Here is a 23,843-nt window from a genome sequence, read left to right as displayed (position 1 = left end):
ACAGGGGGGAAGAATATGGATGTCACACCCTCTGCCCACCTCCCAAGTATTACCTTGGACAGGCCCAGCCCCTGCGCCTTCAGGACAGCCTGTTGCTGGTTTGGACCTTTCTGGACCTTCACTTAACCTTGACTGTTCTCTACCAGTTTGTACCTGGCTTCTTGCAACCTGGCTCCCCCTGCTGCCTGCTCCTAGTTCTTGCCTTGTGGCCTTTCACCAACTGACCTGATCTCTGCCTGGTACCAACTATAGGGTAAGATGTACAGGGAGGCACAGGGGAATTTAGAGATGTGCTGTAATAATAATAGTAATTAATAGAAATAGTGAGAGTAATCATTAGTAATAGTAATAGTAGTGGTTAGACACTGCATGGTCGCTAGTGAATAGTAATGTCCGCTGTGATCACTAAGTGCTTGCATTTCTAGGAACATATTGCTGCCCCTCCTCTTCCCCTCCCAGGGGTATTCCTATGCTATTTTGCCTAGAAAGAGAGTTTTCAAAGAGCATGTGAAAGACTCACATAATAACCTCCAGTCTGGAGTGAGAAGATTTGAGCAAGAGCTTCCTGCTTCTCAGCGGGTAAGACCTTGCTACTTAGCGGGTGAGACCTGAGTCCAAAATAGTACTCTTACTCTTTTTATGTAGAAATTCTGAAGTTAATATAATCTACCACTATGGAATGCATATATATATATATATATATATATACACACACACACACACATATATATAGTCATTTTTGAGATTGCTTTTACGTGTTACTTCCTCCAACAAAAACTAGCATTTGTTAGGATAACTGCCTTTATAGCTAATGATATCATTATAATCAGACATTAAAAATATCTATTTATATTCTGAAATATTCTCTACCCCCAACCAAAAAGCATCAAATCATGTTTGCTTTTTATGTGTTAAGTATAATATATGTAAAATAAAGTCACTTTAATATTGCAGAGTAGGCCTGGATTGGTGAAACAAGCTGAAGTCAGAAGTTCCCAATCAATGGTAAATGCCACTGAGAGAAACTCTAAAGTGAGGAATTGAACAATAGGCCCTGGATATTATGAAGATGTCAATAAATACATCTCAAATTAGTCAGGCCCAAATCACTGGCTCTCATTTTCAAATGGATTCATAAATACAAATGATTTTATGACAATCTAATGGAGATTTAAGGTTGCTCTAGGTTTCAAAAATTACACCATAAAAATCTTAGCTTTGTTTGCAGCAGTAGCTTGCTAAAATATAACAATCATGTAAGCAGAATCATGGAATTCATGAAGCAGAATCAGAATTGCATGATTCTACTCACATGAAGTACCAGAATAATCAAATTCACAAAATCAAAGACTGCATTGGTGGTTGCCATGGGCTGGGGAAGGGGGAAATGGCAAATTATTAGCCAACAGACATAAAGTTTCAGTTAAGTGAGATGAATGAACTCTAAAGATTTGCTATACAATATTGTACCTATGGTTAATGACAACATATACACGAAATTTGTTAGGAGAATAGATGTGATATTAAGTGTCCTTATTACAGTAATATTAAAAGTAATACTAAAAGAATGTTAATTTCCAGATTCGAAACTTCCGTGTGCTTCTGTACGTGCTCTACTACAGCGTGCTGAGAACATGACTGTGACCCAGCCACCCCGGCAGCTCTCTTCCCACTTCCTGCTTCACAACTGTCTTCCTCCCGCCACACAGAAGAGAAGTCTTCCTCCCACCTTAAGTCCTACTATGTGCCTATGTAGGAAGATTGTTAAGAGAAAAGTGGGATATAACATGTGAAGGTATGTAAATTCATTCCCATCTTTCTTTTTTTTTTTTTTTACCAAACCTTTAGGAAGTTCTTGTTATGTGCCAGGCACTGTGCTAAGCGCTAGGAAGTACAAAGCAACAGGCTGTGTTCAAGCTCCTCGGAGAAAAGACAATTTATCAGGAGAGATGTGTTCCATTTACTAAAATAAAGTGCATGTGGCAAAAACAGAGTAGAAGTATTATTAAAAACAGTTCATAATGATCTGGAAATAACTGTTAATTGCTTGTTACATCTTCCAGACATTAAATTTTAGCAGAAATTGCAATGTTTACGTATCTCTACTACTGGATTTTAGCTTTAAGAAAGTAATCATGACATTTGGACTCCAGCATTTTCATTGCTTTCTGTCACTTCATTTACACAATTAGATACAATACCTAAGTGGAAGGTACCTTCAAATTAAATAGTGTCTATAAGGAAAGTCTCTGCCTTCTACTTACTTCTACCTCTCAGGGTGACAAATAAAAAGATTTCACTCAGTAGCTAATATATATCAGAGCCTTCTACAAAGTTTCCTATTATACCTTGGCTCTACTCAGACTTCTGTATTTGGGAGACACTGCAAACAGAATAAAAGATAAAGAAGTGGCGACTATGTCTACTGTCCTTAATGCAACCATCTTGAAGCCTCAAAGAGATATTTCATTCATTCATTCATTCATTCATTCCATTAATATACATTAAATACTTACTATATGCCAGATGTTATTCTTGGCACTAAAGATACAGGAGTGAAGCAAATGAATAAAAAGTTCTAGACTTGCATCCTTGTGGGGAAATGTTAAATACATACATACATATTAAAATAATTCAATACTAAATATTAAAGAGAGATAAGTGCTATGGAGAAAGAAGAAAGAGTAAGATTGGAAAAGGAGATGCTGGAGTTTTGGGGCTAGAGGAGAAGGTACATATTTGAAGTCAAGGAAACTGGAAAAGCGAGTAAGAATTACCAGGTATCTTAGTCCATTTGGGTTGCTCTCACAAAATATCATAGAGTGGGTGGCTTATAAAAAAACAAACATGTATTTCTGCAGTTTTAAAGACTGAAAAATCCAAGATCAAGGCATTGGCAGATTCAGTGTCTGATGAGAGTCCTCTTCCTGGTTCATAGACAGCTAGCTGTCTTTTCACCTGGTGGAAGGGGCAAGAGAGATCCTGGGCCTCTTATAAGGACATTAATCTCATTCATGAAAACTCTACCCTCTACCTAATCATCTCCCAAAGACACTACTTTCTAATCCCATCACATTGGGGGTTATGTTTCAATATATGAATTTGGAAAGAGGATACAAACATTTCATTATATGGCACCAAGTAACACTAACAGACCAGTAGAGGGTTGGGATCATGATTTTTGAATAACATCAGTAAGCCTGGCCATGCTTTTCTCCAGCAAGACCCAACCCTTTAGGTAAAGACACAGCAGATGCAGAGTTGGCTTTAACCAGGACTGTGGGTTAGCCAATGAGTAAAAATAAAATGGAGAGAGAAAAGGAGTTGTGCGAGTGTGCAAGAGAGTGATTTTAATAATTACCAAGAATTGGGCTTGAAATAGAGGGAAGTGACCACATTAGGTGGGTGAGAGACAGTAAAATGTTAGTGTACGTGGCAAACTCAACCAGGACTCCGCTGCCCCACAGCAACCACAGTGACTATCCCCGAGTCTACAAGTGCATTTAGAAACTTAGGCCTCCATGAACATTTTTTAACACTTTTACTTTGAAATAATTATTGACTCATAAAAAGTTATAAACTATTCCTGTGTACCTGTGTATTCATCCAGCTTCTAGCAATGGTGACATCTTTTATAACTCCAGTATAATATTGACAAGCATTCTTAGAGTATCAGATGCTTTGGAATTAGTTTACATGCAAGGAAACAAAGGGGAATGACAAGGAAAACAGCAGCTCCCTCTCCTTCCTTTGCATCCAGTACAGAGACTTTGAGCCAATAAAGGGACTTCGGCCAGACACCCTCAGGTTCAAATCTGAGCTCCCCTTCTCATTGGCTTAGGCATCTTGATCAGGTTATGCTGTGATATAAAGTCAATCATTATAGCTAAAATCATGTGCTGCTTTTTAAATTTATGTATCTGATAAACTTGGCAGGTTTTCAAAGGGCCGGGCAGCGAGTCCCCTCCCTCATTCTGTTCCTGTGCAGAAGGTGTCCTAGCCAAATAACTGTCCTTATCAAAGGGATCAGGCGCAGTTCCTGTTTATCCCTGAAGAGCTAGTTTAAGTTCCCTGCAAGCTGTCAAGTTATTCAAACCAGCCAAATTCCATCTTCCCTTGGGAACCAAGGGTCAAGCCACCCTCTTGATTCTATAAAGCCTGCCTCCCAACAGCCCCGGCTGTTCATTGTGTCCCTCAGTGCAAACCTGTGTGGCCCTGAGTAGCAGCCAGTGCCCTCCTCCCTTGGTTGGAATATATGTGACAAATCAACTGCTGTTGAGCTCATGGGTTCATTGTTGGGTATCCTCTAACCATCCCCATAACCCTAAGGCAGGGATCTCTCCCCTACTAACAGGGTCAATAGGAGGATGGTCAAAACGTATGCATCACCTCTTTGGTCTCTTAAGAAGTAAAATAGGAATCAAAATATTGGGTTGGCCCAAAAGTTCGTTGTTTTATTTTTCTGTAAGATGGCTCTAGTAGTGCTTAGCTGTCTTTAACTTCATTCAAAATAATTTTGTTAGGTTGTATTGTGACAGCTGTCATATCAGGGTGCATTTAAAAAAAACACCAAAATTGGTGAATTTTTGTGTAGTCATTTTAATATTGAATATGGAAGAAAATACACATTTTCAGCATATTATGCTTTATTATTTCAAAAAAGGTAAAAATGCAAGTGAAACACAAAAAAGACTTGTGCAGTGTATGGAGAAAGTGCTGTGATTGATAGAACATGTCAAAAGTGGTTTGCGAAGTTTCATGCTAGAGAATTCTCACTGGACGATGTTCCCTGATCAGATAAGATAGACCAGTTGATAGCAATCAAATCCAGACATTAATTAAGAATAATCAATGTTATACCACATGGGAGACCCAACATACTCAAAATATCCAGATGAAAGCAAGGGAGGGAGTTGGTTTGGAGGGGGTGGGGGTGGGGAGAAAATACAGACAACTGTAATTGAACAATAAAATAATTTAGATTAAAAAAATATCCAAATCAATAAAGTCATTGGTGAAAATTAAAAATGTGTCTTTTATTTTATGGAAGAAACTAAACAGCCAACCCAATACAACCTCCTCCCCCCAAAATAAACTATCTTGCACAGTCTCTGGTCAACAAATGCTCCTTTCTTTTCTCTGAAGATGGGGGCCTCAGACAAAGCTCAAGAACCACCTTATTCATTAAGACTTACCTCTCCTTTCTTTAAACTCTTACAGCAATTATAATGCATATTACTCTAACAATACATACAATATATTTTTTCCTTTTTTAATTTTTTTAATTGTTGTGCAAGTACAGTTGTCTTCATTCCCCCCCCCCACTCCCCCACCCTACCCACACCCACCTTCCACATTCGGTCCTACCTCCCTTTGGATTTGTCCAAGTGTTGTTTATATGTGTTCCTTGATGACCCTTCCCCTTTTTACCCCATTATCCCTCTCCCACCTCCTCTCTGGTTACTGTCAGTTTGTCCTTTACTTCAATGTCTCTGGTTATATTTTGCTTGATTATTTGTTTTGTTGATTAGGTTCCACTTATAGGTGAGATCATATGGTATTTGTCTTTCACCTCCTGACTTATTTCACTTAGCATCATGCTCCCCAGTTCCATCCACATTGTTTTCATATGTATTCAACTGCCCATATTACAGGAGAATAAAGAGTATATCTTATTCCACTCTAAGAAGACAAGCAACCCAATTAAAAAATGGGCAAAGGACCTGAACAGACTCTTCTCCAAGGAGGACATACAGAGGATCAAGAGACACATGAAAAGATGCTCAGTATTACTAGCTATTGGAGAGATGCAAATTAAAACCACAATGAGATACCACTTCACACTGGTCAGAATGGCCATCATAAACAAAGCAACAAACAAAAAGTGTTGGAGAGGTTGTGGAGAAAAGTGAACCATAGTGCACTATTGATGGGATTGCAAACTGGTACAACCACTATGGAAAACAGTATGGAATTTTCTCAAAAACTAAAAATGGATTTGCCTTTTGACCCAGCAATTCCACTGCTAGGATTATATCCTAAGAACCCTGAAACATCAATCCAAAAGAACCTATGCACCCCAATGTTCATAGCAGCACAATTTACAATAGCCAAGTGTTGGAAGCAACCTAGATGACCATCAGTAAATGAATGGATCAAAAAACTATGGTACGTTTACACAATGGAATTCTATGCAGCAGAAAGAAAGAAGGAGCTCCTACCCTTTGTGACAGCATGGATGGAACTAGAAAGCATTATGCTAAGCTAAATAAACCAGGCGGTAAAAGACAAATACCATATGATCTCACCTTTAACAGGAACCTAATCAACAAAACAAACAAACAAGCAAAATATAACCAAAGACACTGAAATAGAGAACAGGCTGACAGTGACCAGAGGAGAGAGGGGAGAGAATTTGAGGGGAAAAGGGGAAGAGTCTACAGAAATAAGTATAAAGGACACATGGACAAAAACAAGGGGGAGGTGGAAATGGGAGAGAGGTGGGGAGGGCTGGGGGGAGGGTTGAGATGGGAGTAAAAGGCAGAAAATTGTACTTGAACAATATAAATAATATGTAAATAAATAAATAAATAAAGTGTATCTTATATTCCTTTATATGCATCAAAACAGTGTACACAGTTTTGTGACCATAGAAGACACTCGATAAATCAAAATAATAGCTAACACGTATTGAGTCAGGCCCTGAGCTAAGAGTTTTACAATAACCATCACAATGTATGAGACAGTGTTTTACTTATCCAAACATGGTAGCTTAAAGCAACAATTTTTCTTATGTTTCAAGATTTTGTGGGTCACAGATTCAGGCAGGCCTTGGCTGGCTGAAGATTTCTAGATGATATAAATGAAGGTCACTTGTGGTATTATGGCACATAAACTAGTCCGAAGAGCCTAATATGGCCTCATTTTTAAAATATATATATATATTATTGATTATGCTATTACAATTGTCCCATTTTCCCCCTTCACTCCTCTCCATCCTGCACACCCTCTCCTACCCACATTCCCCCCCTTTAGTTCATGTCCATGTGTCATACTTACAAGTTCTTTAGCTTCTACACTTCCCATACTATTCTTACCTTCCCCCTATTTTCTACCTACCATCTATGCTAGGTATTCTCTGTACCTTTCCCCCTCTCTCCTCCTCCCACTCCCCTGTTGATAACCCTCCATGTGATCTCCATTTCTGTGGTTCTGTTCCTGTTCTAGTTTATTTAGTTTTTTTTTGGGGGGTGGTTTGTTTTAGGTGTGATTGTTAATAATTGTGAGTTTGCTGTCATTTTACTGTACATGTTTTTTATCTTCTTTTTCTTAGATAAGTCCCTTTAACATTTCATAAAATAAGAGCTTGGTGATGATGAATTCCTTTAACTTGACCTTATCTGAGAAGCACTTTATCTGCCCTTCCATTCTAAATGAAAGCTTTGCTGGACAGAGCAATCTTGGATGTAGGTCTTTGCCTTTCATGACTTGGAATACTTCTTTCCAGCCCCTACTTGCCTGCAAGGTCTCTTTTAAGAAATCAGCTGACAGTCTGATGGGAACTCCTTTGTAGGTTACTGTCCCCTTATCTCTTGCTGCTTCTAGGATTCTCTCCTTCATTTAAACTTAGCTAATGTAATATGATGTGCCTTGGTGTGTTTCTCCTTGGATCCAACTTCTTTGGCACTCCCTGAGCTTCCAAGACTTCCTGGAAGTCTATTTCCTTTGCCAGATTGGGGAAGTTCTCCTTTATTGTTTATTCAAATAACTTTTCCACTTGTTGCTCTTCCTCTTCTCCTTCTGGTACCCCTATAATTCAGATGTTGGAGCATTTAAAGATGTCCATTTAAAATGTTCCTAAGCCTCTCCTCATTTTTTTTTTTGAATTCTCATTCCTTCATTCTTTTCTGTTTGGTTGTTTCTTTCTTCCTTCTGGTCCACTCCATTGATCTGAGTCCCAGTTTCTTTCCCATCACTATTGGTCCCCTGCACATTTTCCTTTATTTCATTTAGCGTAGCCTTCATTTTTTCATCTAATTTGCAACCAAACTGAACCTATTCTGTGAGTATCCTGATCACCAGTGTTTTAAACTGTGCATCTGATATGTTGGCTATTTCTTGGTTGCTTAATTGTATTTGCTTTGAAGCTTCGATCTGTTCTTCCATTTGAGCCATTTTTTTGTCTTGTCATGCCTATTAGGTATGAGGGGCAGAGCCTTAAGTATTCACCAGGGCAGGGCTACCCAGTTTCTGGGTTGTGATGCAGTATGTGGGGGAGGGGTCAAAGAGGTAACAATGGCGCTTACTCTGCTCTCTGCTGGATTTCAGTCCCTTCTGTTGCTTCCCCCAAGCAAAATGGGCCCTTCTGGTGCTGATTCCCGGGTGGGTAAGTTTGTGCATGTTCTAGGATCCTGAGGATCTCTCCAATGAACTCTCCTGTGAGGCTAGGAGTCTCTCCTGGCACCTCAACCCCCACAAGTGTCTTCAGTCAGTGGCTTGAGGCTTTATTTCCCGGCACTGGGACCCTGGGTTGCGGTCTGTCTCACTCTGCAGTTCTGCCTGTTTTATCCCCAGTTTTGCCTGTTTTACCTGCATGTGAATGTGGGGCTGCCCGATCTGCAAGCTGCCTTGCATGCCGCGCCCCTCCACAATCCACCACCTTGCTGGATCCACCTGCTGCCGCCTTGCATGCCCCCTAGTTCCGCCAGCCACCACTGTTTTTTGCCGCAACCCTGCTCTGCCCAGCCACCCAACTCCGCCCCTCCCACAGTCTGGATGAATGTGTCTACTTTAACTCCTTGGTTGTGGGACTTCCATACAGTTCAATTTTCTGTCAGTACTGGTTGTTTTTCTGTTTCTAAATTTTTGTTGTCCTTATTTTGGTTGTGCGAGGTGGCACAGTGTGTCTACCTATGCCTCCATTTTGGCCAGATGTCCAACGGGCCTCACTTTCATGTCCAGTACCTTGGTGGACATGACGTGAAGACTGGGCTCTCTGAGACTGTCGACCACAGTATTTGGTGTGTCCAGGGTAATAAGACTTGTTACATGGAGGCACTGGGCTCCAAAAGCATGAGTTCCTATGAGCAAGATGACAACTGCATGACTTTTATTGACCTAGCTTGGGAAGTCAGAGTGTCACCTCATTGTAGTCTATTGGTCAAGCAGTCACCAGCCCACTCATTTCAGAGAGAAAGGACACAGACCCAACCTGTTGATAGGAGGTAAGTCAGTTATTTGGGCCAGGTTTTCAAGCCACTGCGGATAGTACCCAACTCTAAAGGAAAGTGAACTTGGACTGACAGAGATACTGCATGACTCTCCCCACATCAGCCACCAAGGCAGCTGCCTTGACATCTGGAAAGGTTGTCCAATGATTCCACTCCAAGGTAGGGATCCTAAGGTATCTGCATTACTTGTATAATTAAGATGCTGTATGTTGACACCTTTTAATGCTCTTTAAAGAACTCATATTATATACAGAGAGAGCTGCTTCCAATAGCACATGTATTTCTGAGACAGATAGTCCCACAAGACTGAGCAGAGAGTTTGCAGTAGAGGGGAGATTTATCGCTTTGCCAGAGCTAGCATATGCTTATGACACATTTATAGGAGTGGTTGAAATGATTTAGAAAGATGTATCTAAGCTCTGTCACATCACCAAAGATTATGAGGCATCCTAAAAGAAGAATGATTTAAAGGCAATATGGCTAATGCAGTTGCAGTTGAAAATTGCTTTGAATTTGCAATGTTGAGAAGCAAAAAACAACTACTGTCCGAGTTTTCCATAAACTATTTAATTAACATGTTGAATATTAGTTCATTTAATGCATGCCCCTATGGCCAAAATGTGTGTGCATGCATGTGTGTGTGTTTCTAGTGAGAAGTGAAGGTAGGGGCTGTTAAAGACAGTGTTAGCACCTTGCTTTGAACACATTACTTTCTGCAAAAGTGATCCTATCTCTGAGGCATTCTGGCAGTGGCAGTGGCTTAGAGACCAACAACATAGCAGTGGCAAAAAGTGCAGAAGATGGTGGCACTGGGACTTCTCTACATAATGTGAAGTCAATTGAAGAATTGAGGGGCACAGTAATGAGGCTGCGTGAGGTGGTTGTGAGGCAACAGAACATCCCACAGGCTGAGAGTGGAAGTCCCAGATCAGACACTTCTCTGCTGATTGAAATTTGAACCAAATGCCAAATGTATCTGATCCCCAATTTCCTTCTATGGAAAGTGGAGGATATAACACTATAGTAAAGTGTTGCTGCAGGAATTACAGACTGCACAGAAAGTGCCTGGAAATGGACCCGGTGTTTTCTGGATACTTAATGAATGCTGCTTGATGATGATGATGATGATGATGATTAGGAGACTGTAATTCTCAGCCCCTCTGGTAAACAGTAAGTTCCATGAATGATAGAAACAAATGTGTCAGATTTCGTTACATTTAGGGCATCTAAAACAAGGCACAGCTTTTAGTAAGAACTCCATAACTATTTGGATATATGATGCATGCATGCATGAGTGATTCATTGGGATGGAGCTGGACAATAAGAAAAATTAATAATAGTGGGTCTAGAGAAGGCTGTGGCAGCATTTCCAAGTAGATAAGAGCATCATGGGCTTTGGAAAGAGACACACCTTTGAGCATCAGCCATGTCAGTAGTTTTGGGCTGCTGTGGAGGTCATAATGCCCCCAATGGGCTGATGTTGTGATTAAATAAAGTGCTGCATAGTATCCTGCACAATGCATGTGCAGAATACACACCCCGGCACTGACTTGTTAGTGTTGTTAATAATCCATGTTAGTGGACCCTTTCCCATCCCTTGGGTTTCTTCCTCACTAACTGAGTTCAGTGCATTCGTGCATACACTCAATTAGAGTATGATTTTTGGAGCCTGTTATCTCTCATATACATTCTGCAGATGTACAAATCTGGCTTCCCCCCCCCCACTGCTTTAAATGTTATGGCTCTAGGCTCATCCTAATTCTCCTGGTTGCTTTAATGTCACAGCTAATGTTTCTTTAACTTAGGGAGGATGCTTAGCACCACAGTGGAAAGAATATGAAGCCTCACACTACAATTATCAGAGCACACTATTTTAATCCAAATAAAATGGTTCACAGTTTTTCCACCTCCCCCAGCAGTTGACGTGTATGGTTATTTGATTTAATTTTATTTTTTGTTCTCTATAATGGTTTGTCTCTACTAGTTAAATACTAAGCACATTTCCCCTCAAACTGGTACCCAGCTACAGCATTTCAGCGTTTTCATCGCAAAATGATGAAATCACAAATGATGCAGTAATTCAAAGAAATGGTTGCTTAGTCCTCTGAACTGTGTAATGAAATGTGTTTGTTGTATTTCTTATTACACTAAACTTGACTTTTCCATTAGCTTTTTTTAAAATTACAAAAGCAATACATGCTCTGGTCTATGCATTGATTGCCGCAGCAAAGTGAGGTATCCTTTGAAGGTACTGTATTTCTTAAATGCGCTCTAAGAGTTTCATTAAAATGTTAGTTCTGATTTGATCAATACCCAGTCTATTTTCCTTCCATAATAAAGAGAAAATACGACAATACTATCTTAAAAGAATATTGTAGCAAATCTTTCATCTCAGAATTTTCTGAAAGTAAGTACATGAATAGGAAATTTACAAAAGAAAAATACAAGAAAAAAAATACAAGAGACAATATTCACCTTTACTGCTATAGGAAAGGAAATGTTCCTTTTTCCTACTGCCCCCCGAGGTTCTCCAGCCAGGTGTCTGTAATTGGACTGACAAAGACAGAATAACAGGAGAAAAGCATACACATTTATTTAATACAAATTTTGTGTAGCATGAGAACATTCATAAGAAAATGAAGACCCAAAGACATGGTTAACCTAAACGTCTTTATACCAGGTTTGGTGAAGAAATTTGTGAGGAAAAGTGATAGGGTATAGGGGTATGAAATAGGGGAATATTTATCACAAAGGTAATAAACTAAGAGAAACTTAGAAAGGCTATGTGTTCAGATTCCTATCAGTGTCCCTTGTTTTGGAGATAAGAATGTTCATTTTCTCTGGTATAGGGAGGACACCTCTCTCAAGAGGGTCTTATAGCCTGCTCAGTGGAGAAAGAGGAAGTCAGATATTGCTAAAGAAAAAATAGGCAATATGTTAGCGGAGCTTGATTTAACTTTTAAAAAGTGTATGTGCTTGAGGATTTAATAAAACAAAGTAAATCTGAAAAAACAGATGGCAGTGAAGGACAGTGCCATTCATAAATATTTACTTTGTAACTCAGATTTCAGGGCACGTCATGGAATTTTAATGTCTTCTTATAAAACAATCACTTGAATTTGATAGTATTTCAGCACTTACCACAAGAAAGGTTGTTATTTCCTGGCCAAAATATTTACTAAGTTATAAAACTTTCTCTTCAGTCTCTTACAGAGATATTTCAATTCCAACCCAATATTACTAACATCATCTTATAAATATCATTCAAAGTTTTATACAAAGGTGGCAGAATACAAATTTTAAAAGGCATATAAGCCAGCAATATGTAACTAGCCTGTCAAGGGGAAAAATGTTGGCAACTTATACAGGAATTCCATTCTGCAATCAGCTTGGATCTCATCAAGTTTTTGTTTGCTGTACAAATACGAATGGAGTAGAAATCTAAGAGGTGATTGGGGTTATTTACTCAGTAATCATCTGATGCTTGTGGTTGAGTATGTGGCATTAGCCTGGCTTACTAGAAAAGGAACTCCAACAGTTCAACCCACACGCTTATTTTATTTACAGATGATGAAAAAAAAATACTGCTTTCACTTATTTACTGTTCTAATCAATCCAACACAAAACAAACAGTTGGGCAATTGGTTTCTGTTGTCTTTAGAACGTTTTAGGAGCAGAGAGATGAAGGCAGGAGAACTCTGATTCCTCAGTCTTGCCCACGGAGATGGGAAGAAGACATTCCTGATTTGGAAAAAGAAGCCCTGAGTGGGTTGAGTGAACAGAAGGGCAAGTGAAGGCCTCCTCACCTAGAACTGTAACTGAAGCTAGAATGGAAAACCAAAGGAAAGAGGCAATTGCCCAAGTGGCCAGGTAGTTAGTTGGTGGCAAGGGATCCTACATCACCTTGATGAATCCATGACTGGCTGATTGCACTTAGCATAATGTAATAATATTTGATGAAGGAGAAGGGCATTTCTTACCATGAGTATCTTCTCATTAGCAAAGAGAACCTTTGTCAGAGGTCCCCACCAGACTGCCTCTCGGTTCCGATTAGCCAGGATTAGTTCCCATGACTGTGTTTAAACTAGTCATTGGCAAAGGGTAATGACACCACCACGAGTGACTAAGTCTCATCGTGGCTCTTTTTCAGGTGTATGGGAGAGTAGAAAACTTGAATGATTTCAGGTTGAGCAGTCTTTCAAGAAAAAGAAATAGGGAATGGAGTGGGGAGGTAAGGAGAGTGGCTACTATTGGCAACCCTCAAAATTGACACAAATTTTTTCTCAGTAATACCTACCATGTATTAACCACATGCTGCATACCAGACACTCACTTTGTGTGGATTATAATTCTTGTAACAATGCATTCCAGTCTAGCTCTTGCCCCCATCACTCCCATGGAAATGCTCCTGTTCCGAGTCACTTCTCTAGCCTCATATTTACCGCTCGGTAGTAACAAATACAATTAAACTCCTCTACCCTGTTCCTCCAAAGCTAGCGCCATCTTATCATCCAGGTCCCCCCCAATGGTGGGTCCTGGAGGAACTTTGCTGATTGCCCTATCTTTCCACTAAGGCACTCCTACCGTGGTATCCTGTTCCACACCATCGGCAGCATATAAGACTATCAAAACTGTTTTACTCACTTATTTATTGTCTGCCTCCCCCAGCTAGGAGGCAAGCTTCATGAGGATGGAGACATGGTGTACCTTATTCAACACTATATCCCAACATTTAGATTACTGCCTAGCACATAGTAGTTACTCAAAATTGAGAATCAAAGAGATTTTTTAAAATTTTGTCCAAGGTCACCCAGCTTATCACAGACAAGTAAACATTTTAACACAGGGAGTGTCAAACTTAGCCAGTGTTCTCCGCCACTGAGAATTTAAATAACTTGTTCAGAGCCAATACTAACATTCTTTTCTAACTACTATAACATTTTTTAACATAATCAAAGTTTGAATATTGTTAAATTGGTAGCAACAGTTAATTATATGAGGATATTAGAGTTAGAAACAGAAATATTAAGGTTAATGAGCCTGCTGAGACAGGAATTCAAGGACTGTGACTTCAATCAAATGTTACTACTGAATGATAGAGATTAAATTGAATAGCATTATATGTTGAGGATCAGATATGTAAAACTTTATAAAAACACTATAAAAGCACTATGTTTTTTTAACCAGGTTGAACACAAATTATTGGAATGTTTTCTTTTTTCATGAATTTTGCATTAAATTATTGTCATTTTATTTATTTTTTCCTGTACTTTTTTTCGTTGTTGTTCTATTACAGTTTTCCCAATTTTCCCACTTGTCCCACTCCCAGCTCCCACAGTGAATCCCCACCCTGTTGTCCATGTCCATGGTTCATTTATAACTGTTCTTTAACTTTAGGTGTTCCCCCTCCTTCCCTCCTTTTTTCCCTTCCCTCCTCCCTTCCAGTTACTGTCAGTTTATTCCTTGTTTCCACACCTCTGGTTCTATTTTGCTTATTTGTTTGTTTTGTTCACTAGGTTCCTCCTATAAGTGAAGTCATATGGTATTTCATTTGCACTACCTAGCTTATTTCACTTAGCATAATGCTCTCCAGTTCCATCCATGCTGTCGTGAAAGGCAGGAGCTCCTTTTTCCTTTCTGCTGTGTAATATTTCATTGTATAAATGTACCACAGTTTTTTCATCCACTCATTTACTGATGGACACTTATGTTGCTCCCAACACTTGGCTATTGTAAATAGTGCTGCTATGAATGTTGGATGCATAGATTCTTTTGAATTGGTGTTTCAGGGTTCTTAGGCTGCAATTCCAACAGTGCAGTTGCTGAGTCAAACAGCAGTTCCATTTTTAGTCTTTTGAGGAAATTCCATACTCTTTTCCATGGCAGCTTTTTAAATATTTTTCTTTATTATAAATCATATGTTGATTTTATAAAGCACATTCTTTATCTCCTTAAGTCTATAAGGCTTCTTATTATTTCTGCGGGACTAGTTACAAAAGTCCACTCCATCAACACACACATTCCTGAGCACATTCACTCCAGCTGGGGTCTATGACTATTCTGGGACCCCAGAGTTGTAATTTATGATTCTTAAAACGAAACTCCAATTGAACCCAGTGCAAATCTGACCTCATCCAGTGCCGCCTCCAAGGTCCGAAAGAACCTTTGTGAAAACTAGAATTCACTGGCAGCCCTGGCATGTCAGGAGGAAACTAATAAAGCCAGGATGCCCTGCTAGTCAATAGTCCTCATTTTTTAAAACATGACTGTCAGTCATTCAGCTGGGCCCTAGGGAGCCACATCATTGAACTGGCTCTGCTCCGAGTTACTGGTTCAAATGTGGGTTTCATGGATTGCATCCTAAGCAAAGGCTTAGGATGGTGTGAAGGTCTAGTTCAAAAGGAAAGAGAGGTCAGCATTTTATCTGCTGTAATGTTTTATTCATTGCCCCCAGGGTATCTACAAACATTTGAGGTGGCCGATCTGAGTTTTCTACATCTCTTTTAGTGGATCACCAGGTTTTAATCAACACCCAAAAGACAAGTGCTCTCTCCTGAGGCAGGAAGCCATCATGGTGCCCTTCGCCACCCATGTGCAGTTTGCAGGATGTCCGCTGCATTTCTCATAAATGGCATCTTGGAGGACAAGTTGCTGTTACCTGGGTCCTGTGGATTCTTTTGAAAGCAAAGCATTCTAATCAGTTCATTTCCCTTCACTATGGAAAACAATCTAGAAATGCAGTCTAAGGGCTGTGTGTATTTATACAGACACATGTATATTTGTATGTAGGAGCTTTTCGGCTAACAGGACATAAGAAATTCCCCCACATTCCTCCTACCCCATACATTTTGAATACCTCTCTCATTTTGCTTGCCTGTTCTTCTGATCTAGAAACTAGAGTTGATTCCAGGGAGCTCAAAACAAAGGCAGGGCTTCACTTCTGGAAGTCATGGCTATATGTTACACATTTAGGGAGTCAGGGACATTCAAAAGCTGGAATCTTTTAGGAGATCAAGTTGGAAAAGCTGTCAGTGACTCTAGTACTCCTCCATACTAAGGATTTGAGTCACACAATTGTTTTTTCAGGTTCACTTGGAAGTGATGTTTTTATTTTCTTTTTCTTTCTATTTGTCGTTAACATTAGCAGGGAAGTGTGGCTCACATCTGGGCAAACTGCATGGTCAACTCCCACTTCTCCACCCCCTCTGGGTCCCCGAGTCCCTCTCCATGCACCTTAACATGAGAACCTTTATTCTGGCCATTAGTGGCAGCTAAAGTGCAAATACTAATTTATTTTTGTCATCACTCTGAAGAGTAAAAGAGGAACCAAATGATCCAGGGAACATTGTAAGATAAAAAGGCATGCCTGCAAATTTACCCCTCCAGATAACACTTGGAAGTGCTTTTCTTTTCACTTGCCTTCAGGAAATGGCTGAAGGTTATACTTTGTGACAAAGTATATGTCAGAAAGACACCCTGAAATCACAAATGAAAACCTATACACTTACTTACACACACACACACACACACACACACACACACACACACACGTCATTCATGGAAAGCTTAGGAAGAAAACCAAAAGCCAATATAGCTCAGGCTCTGGCTGGCACCATGGCCAGATGTCAGGGAGCATGTGCTTGTAAGAACAGAATCATCACTGGAATTTAGGAATAAGGCTAGCATTATAAACAAAAGGGCCAGCCAGGGTCAGGCAAGCCAACAGCATATTCTTCTAGACCAATCACCAACCAGTTTCAGAGGTAGATTAGTAGATGTATTTGGGTTGTGTGAAGAATTTAGTAAGCTTTTCTCTAAGATTGGCAATGTACTTAAAATGTCAGCTTTTCTGTTGCTGAATGAGTTCAGGGAGCCATGAACGATCCGAAGTACTCTGTACTTCGTGTCCTCTGTCCACAGAGTACTCTGTGTCCTCTGTCAAGTGAAAGGACAAGTACACACTGCTTCCTGTAGCACAACTTCTCAAATGCCAATGTAAAAAATATCCTTTTCTTTTAAAATTCATTCAAGGCTAGTTAATAGCAAGGCACTCCATTAAAACCCAACAAAGCAGTTAGCTATGACTGTGCCCTTTGTCACGGCATTGAGAAAGGGCTGAATACGGAAAGTTCCTCTCTGAGACCAAAGTTACATCGGCATGACTAAGTTAAATAAACATGTGACCAAGATGAAAGTACAATCATGGTCTCCTAGTTCCAGAAGTGAGGGCAAAAGAACCTAGGCCACGGTGTTCCCCAGCCCAGCCCTTGAGGAACACAAAAGCAAGAGGGGATCATGGGTTACAGGAACTAATACACAGCTGAGGCATGTACACTTATGAAAATGCTAGGAGGCCTAAAAATTTTTCTAACTGGAGTAGGCATGGGAGATAAATGAAGACTGCAGCCTGTGGACAGCAAGAGCCTCAACCAGCAATAAGAGAAGAAAACCTTCTAGGTAGGTTCTTCCCTTTCCCCACATTAGTCTGGGATGACCACAGCCTAGCCTTTCACCATGGAAATGGGCAACGTGACTACAACATGTCTATTGGATACATATTACAATAAATAAATGTGTCAAATAAACCTGTTGCACACCTTAAATTTAAAAAATATGTATATTGGATCTAATTTTTTTATTTTAATTGTTGTTCCAGTACAATTTTCTATCTTTTACTCCTATCCCAGCCCACCCACCCAGCCCTCCCCACCTCTCTCCCATTTCCACCCCCCCTAGTTTTTGTCCATGTGTCCTTTATACTCATTTAACGAATAAAGAACACAGTACCTGTAGGTTGGAAGCCAGCCATTTAGAGCTGGAGGGAAAGGGGGTTGGAGAAAGAGTTTTCCAGCCTTGGCCAGGTAGCTCATATATTTTTATCTGCACTTCACCCTGGCAGAGAATTTTCAAAGGCTTCATCAGGGCAACCTGAACTAAAGTCATTGGTTACTGAACAGGAGAGAGAAGAAAAAAATCCTCACCTAAGTATGTTACTATTAAAATGTGGGTATCAAAGTCACAGAAAGAGAAAATAATATGAAATAATATGAACTTGCAAAGAGAAGGAATGGATCCCCTACAAAAAAAATGAATCAGACTGACATCTGAGTTCTCAACCACCACACAATCCAAAAGTCAGTGCAATTGTATATGCTGAAGGTAATAAAGGAAAATAATATTCTTTTTAGAATTTTCTATTCAACAAGATTATAAATCAAACATAAAAGCATAATAAAAAGATTGTTGGGCACTGGAGGCCTCAGATGGTTTACTACACTCAGATCTATAGTAAAAACACTCTTGAAGGAAATAAAACTGGAATAAAATAAAAACTGGAAGAATCCCAGAATATGCTGCTTCAAGAAATACAGAAAAGGGTTATAGGAATCTTCAGGTAATTGTACTAGATTGAATAGCCTCTCCCCAAAACTCATGTCTACCCAGAAACTCACAATGTGAACTTAGTTGGAAATGGGACCCTTGCAGGTGTAAATAGTTAAAATGAGATCGCACTGGAATGAATCCAGCATCACCCAGTCTGAGCTGTTTTGTTATAGCGGCCCAAACAGACTGAGATAGACCCTGGAGGAAAAAGGAAGTCATGGCCAAAAGGCAAGCTGAAGTTGGCTCACCAGATAACAGAAATAGCCGGACAAGCAGAACAGAAGCTACTTATGTTGTTTTTTTCTTCTGGCCAACATTCAAATCATACCCACCCCCACCCCCGCAGCCTGAGAATCGACATCATTGTGTAGCTATAAAAGTTGGTGTCCAGTAATGTGTCCGATCATAGCAGCTCCAGAAGATGGGAATGAAGACATATTATCTGAACACAGCGCACAATTTTAATTCATGTCATAGCCACTCACTGAAAGGACTAGGAGAAAGAGGAAAATCACAACTATATAAGGTCCTCAAGTGTCTTCCACTTGCCAAGTCCTACAAGACACAATTACTGACCTGACAGCTTGAATTGGAAATGGTTTAAAAATGATAGAGAAAATGAGGAAGTTAAAAAAATTTAAAAAGTATTTATAAAGAGAACAATTAAATAATAAAAAGCAGTTAAATAATAAAAAATAATAAAATAATAAAAAACAACCCTCTCTAATAATAAATACAGGATAAAAAGATTCTCTCTATTTATGTGCTCAAAGACATAATGAGTTGTGACCTAAAAGTGGTCAGGCTTATTTCTTCAGAATAGCCTTCGTGTTTCACCAAAGCCATGAGTTATTGTTTTCAAGGGCTTTTTTAAAATCCTGTTAACAACTAGACTGCAACAAAATTGAACATACTGTGTTTTTAAGCCTAATTTGTTCTTGGTTATGTGGACCCAGCCATGGGCTGTCAAACTGCTTGATTCAAGACCTGATACCAAAATACCATTTCCTATTACCTTAACTATGTGTCAACGGTTCCAGCTTCAGATGCCCTTGGGTGTTGGTTACTAATGCAGTTCTTACTAAAAGCAATACAATATCCTAATACCTTCAAATGTTAAGTTTTGCCCTGAAGTAAAACAACCACGTGCCAATGTCATGATTCAGGTCTGAGGCATCAAACAAAGGAGAGAGAGAAGCAAGGGAGGGATATCCTGGATATGAACAGTCAAGAGTTAAGTAACCCACAGTACAGTTGCTTCTACTGCGACCAGTTAAGATTTGACAGTATAATGGTAACTATCAAAGAAAGTTCCTCCTTTTGCCTTTGATGGAATCCCTACAACATGAAGGAAAAGTTTCTAGTTAAAGTCGAAGTCCTCAAAAGCAGGACTGAGTATAAAATTCTATTCTACTTCTTACTATTATTACTGAAGCTGTTGTCATTTTATTTATCACACTCATTCACACGTTTATATTAGGAAAAGAAAATGACATTTAAGAAATTAATTGGGTTCAGGGCAAAAGATATCTTCCATCTGATGTTTTTGAAAGTCTAAATATAAATTAAAATGTCTGTCAAAGCATGTTTCTGAATTTTTATAAGACTATAATTATAGACATATTTAATAACCCCATTAATCAGGATGCTTTAGAAAACATTGAAGACTTAGATTATTATGATTAGCATAATAATTAGGTCGTTCATCAGGGAAAACTATGAATAATTCATTCCAGTTAAGTACCTGATAGAACAGTAAATCAACCATCAGCGCCAGAGCCAGTAAGTTACGGACTGTAGTCAGTCACCAGGAAAACTAACTTCGGGGCACGAGATAATAAATTAAAATGTTATTAAATATTTGTGTCATTAGTAGAAAAAGTCACCAAAAATTCTTTCTTGGACTTGGCATTTCTGACAGTTGATTTGCTCCAGGTGTATGACACACGTTACTGGTGCTGTCTCACTCGGAAAATAGAGAAGGGATTAGACATTAGAGATAGGACAGGGAAGTGTGCCTCTTCTAGATAGTAAATGTTGCCATTGTGTTACCTCGCTCTGGCTATGCCAGACACGAACCGTTGGAACTAGGGGTAGGAATGTGTATTACACAGGGAAGAAACGGCTCATGGAGAAAACAAGCGGATAAAACCAACTCCTCCAGTCCATTAGTGCTGGTGTAAATGATTCTTTGAAAGAACAAGAGATCCTGTCCCCGCGTCTGTTTGACACTGTGTAAAATGAATGGCAATCTTTGCAGGAAGAGTGCAGAGACAGCCTGTAAAGCTGGATGAGAGCCTGGGCCTCAGTACAATCTTTTGTACATATAATTGTACAGATATTAATTATTCTGCAGCTTCTTTCGGTTTAGCCGGAAGGAAAACAACTCTAGAGCTATGCTTATTTTCCAGAAGAGAGATAAAGATAAATTGAAAGATGTTAACCAATGATCAATGTTAAGATATGGTGGAACCCTAGTAACTGAAACCCTATCTAACTTATGAAAGTATTAATTTAAAGTTTAAGATGTGATAGCTTTTAAATCAAAGTGTGTTTTCTTTACTTCTTATAAAATCTATAGGATTATAGATGGATTAGTGGACTCCAGAATTTAGAAAGACCAAGTAGAAATTGATTTTAGTGTGAGAATAACTAAACATCACACACTAGGGAATATGAAGAAATTCAATTGAGCATGAGAACTTGGAAATCATTTTCTGTGCAGAGTGAGGGCACATTAAATAAATAAGCACTTTGATCTCATACAAACTGCCTGATCGATAAGTCTCTGGTTATATATAGTCCTGACTTCAGAAACGCTACCATTAAAATACTGACCGGGTTTGAGAGTAGCAGTGATCGCTGACTAGTAATCCAGTAGACTTTGCACATCTGCCAAGAAAACAACTCCACATCGCCATTCTCCAAGACAGGCCACAAACCTAGGAGCCAGCCCTTAGTCTCTCCTCAACTCCCCACCTAACTGGCCTCCCTGTACTGTGGGTTCCGCCTGCAAACATCTTCCCACACTGTCTACGGGTAGGGTCTTCACTGACACTACTTCTGTTCATGCATTAATCATCTCTCCTTTGATTGGTAAAATAGTCTCCTGTTGGCTTTTGTGCTTCTCTCCCTGCCCTACTCCCACACAAATCTGATCATATTGACCTATTATTTAAAATATTTCAATAATTCCTCACATCTTTGCTACATTTGGTACTTACAAACTTTTCCAGCTTCTGCCTTACCAACCCCATAGTTGACCACAATCCTTGCAGACCTCAGGATATATCATGCTCTCAAGTCTATACATACATATTCTGGGTTCAGAAAAATTGGGCCTTTCTCCCCTGTAGCTACTATTCCACTGCTAATGGCATTTGATTATAAATTCATTCTTTAAAAAAAGTCCCAAGATACCATGGTACCAGGTAAGGTTCTGTTTACCCATGCACCTAATTTCCTGTTATTTATAGTGCTAGCTATTAACAGCACTGAATACTGTCCCTCTGGCTAACGGTGAGAGCCCCACCCACCCACATGTGCCCAGAACCCAAGCTAGGGTAGGATGAGATCGTCAGCACTAAGGGCAGGCCACAGCGGGGGTGCCTGAAACCAGCAGCTAGGACTTTCTAGAAATAACCAGACAATTGTCCTAAAGAAAAAGCCAATACTTTTTCTTACTTTATTCAGAAACAAAATTAAGAATTTGTAGTGTCTTTCATTTCTTACATTTTGTAACTTTTGGGGGTACTAAGGAGAGACTTGTCCCTAACCTATTAATAAATACCCAGAAAAGAGGAAGCTAGGATCATAAAGACTTCAGATTGAGAATAATTCTATTTGTGTATTAGAGTGACTTAAGTGACATATTTCCCAGAGAGAACCCAGCAGCATTATCCTAGCTTGTTCAAAAGCTAGCATCAATATTAGGGAATTAATGTTAATGTGTGTATTTGTGTGCATGTGATAACAGTATTGTTTATTAACAAAAAAGTCACAGAAGCGACTCTTTTCCAATCACACAATTTCCCTCTCCTGGGACCCACAGAACCCGGAGTAACCCTGGATTGAAACACTTCAATTACTCTTTTGACATGACCTATTTATGTGCCTGCCCAGCCCATCAGCCTAAAAGTTCCTGGAGAGCACACACCACCGTGTCATACTCGTCTTATACACCCAGCTCCTACCGCAGTCCTTGGCCCAGAGCATGCAATCAATAACTATTGAACAGAACTCAACTAAATTAACTTTTTGGAACAGCACTCTGAGTTTATACAATCATAATCCCCTCCAGCATAAAACCTCTGGGTAAACAAAATAGCCAGCTTCCAACACAGAAAATCTGAGATGCAGAAAAAGGACCAGTGGCAAACTTCAACTAAGCCCCTCCTTATCCTCCTTTAATTAAAGAAAATGTAAATGACAATTAGTATACTGTGCATGTAGCGCATTAATAATTATTAACCCATTCCTTGATACTATTATAATGCATGTTTAGCAAAGTGGTTTTTAAACTTTGCTTTTTGGGTTTAGAGTGGGGAACATTTTATGGGGGGGAGGTTGTACATATTTTCAGGAGTGATTTTTTTCCCTAAATATGGCATGAGCAGAAAAATAGATTCATGAAACCAATAGAAGTGAGTGATCCCACTGAGGCTGGATGGAGAGGTCAGGGAAATAGAGAATGCCTTAGAACCCCTACTGCTCCCCACAGCTACAGTGACAACCCCCTGCAGGCAGGTGCAGCACAGAGAACCTGAACCTGACGGGCCAGGATGCTCTTCCCTCTTCCTTCATCACGGTCATTTATTTCCTTCCTTCCTTCCTTCCTTCCTTCCTTCCTTCCTTCCTTCCTTCCTTCCTTCCTTCCTTCCTTTTCTTTCTCTTTTTTCTTTTTTCTTTCTTTTCTTTGAGTTGGGCAAGTAGATTCTCAGATTGCCAACATCATCTGTATTCAGAAGTATCAAGCTCCCATTGCTTTTAGAATTCTGAGGTTACTAGCAAATGCTGACCAGGTGGAAAGAAAATAATGACAGTGGAAGGTGTTCTGTAAGTGGTATATAATTACCTGCCTGACATGCTTTATTATCTTTATTATTATTTAACATGTACTGTCTGAAAAGTGCTGACAATGTGTTGATCATTTTTTACTGTGCCTAGAACCATCTGGGATCTTGTTAAAATGAAGGTTCTAACTCAGGAAGTCAGGAACAAGGCCGGATA

This window comes from Phyllostomus hastatus, unplaced genomic scaffold (assembly GCF_019186645.2).
Source record: "Phyllostomus hastatus isolate PE091 unplaced genomic scaffold, TTU_PhHast_1.1 phas_contig_196, whole genome shotgun sequence".
NCBI classification, from domain to species: Eukaryota; Metazoa; Chordata; class Mammalia; order Chiroptera; family Phyllostomidae; genus Phyllostomus; species Phyllostomus hastatus.
This window is presented reverse-complemented; position numbering follows the sequence as displayed.